General features: G+C 41.6%; 2 non-coding genes across 2 annotated transcripts in view; both read left to right on the top strand.

Annotated features, from left to right (window-relative positions):
- Positions 1-157, top strand: LOC135267695 (5.8S ribosomal RNA). The gene has a single exon (XR_010336083.1). It is a non-coding gene; the product is annotated as a 5.8S ribosomal RNA (ribosomal RNA).
- A 476-nt stretch (positions 158-633) lies between these two features.
- The window catches only part of LOC135267690 (large subunit ribosomal RNA), a 4,037-nt gene continuing 3,925 nt past the window's right edge, over positions 634-745 (top strand). The window contains exon 1 of the ribosomal RNA XR_010336079.1: positions 634-745. This exon is cut by the window's right edge and continues 3,925 nt beyond it. This is a non-coding gene — a ribosomal RNA (large subunit ribosomal RNA).

Genomic DNA, 745 nt, shown 5'->3' with positions numbered 1-745 from the left:
TACCCTGAACGGTGGATCACTTGGCTCGTGGGTCGATGAAGAACGCAGCTAATTGCGCGTCAACTTGTGAACTGCAGGACACATGAACATCGACATTTCGAACGCACATTGCGGTCCTCGGATATACTGTTCCCGGACCACTCCTGGCTGAGGGTCGTGTCAATTTCAAAGACTGCTCGGTTTTTGTCTTAAACACAGCGCACAATGTTGTGTAGACAATTACGTCGGAGCGTGTTGGGTGCAAATATGACGCGTTACTATAATTGTTAATTGATTGTCGGTTGTCATAATAAAATATTATGCAACGTAGACAACAATAAAAACAATATAAATAATAACGCGGCATCCTAAAACGCAATAGCGGCTGACATTCTTATTAGTTTGTTGGTACAAGTTGGTTTAGACGTAGCACGTCCGATATTAAAAAGCAGCCACAACGCTTAAATTTCGAACGAAGCGATCGTCGTGTCCGAGACGTTAAAGTTGTTTATATGCATATTTTATGCACTATAATTAACAACAACAACATTCTCGCAACGACGTCAGATCGATGTTTGAAATTGTTTGGAGGCAGCCATATAAACGGAATACGTGTAATTATCGTCTGACAAAATAAAGGCAAATTTATATTTGCGACCTCAGAGCAGGTGAGACTACCCGCTGAATTTAAGCATATTATTAAGCGGAGGAAAAGAAACTAACTAGGATTTCCTTAGTAGCGGCGAGCGAACAGGAAAAAGCCCAG

Source organism: Tribolium castaneum, unplaced genomic scaffold (genome assembly GCF_031307605.1).
Source record: "Tribolium castaneum strain GA2 unplaced genomic scaffold, icTriCast1.1 ptg000078l, whole genome shotgun sequence".
NCBI classification, from domain to species: domain Eukaryota; kingdom Metazoa; phylum Arthropoda; class Insecta; order Coleoptera; family Tenebrionidae; genus Tribolium; species Tribolium castaneum.
This window is presented reverse-complemented; position numbering and strand designations above follow the sequence as displayed.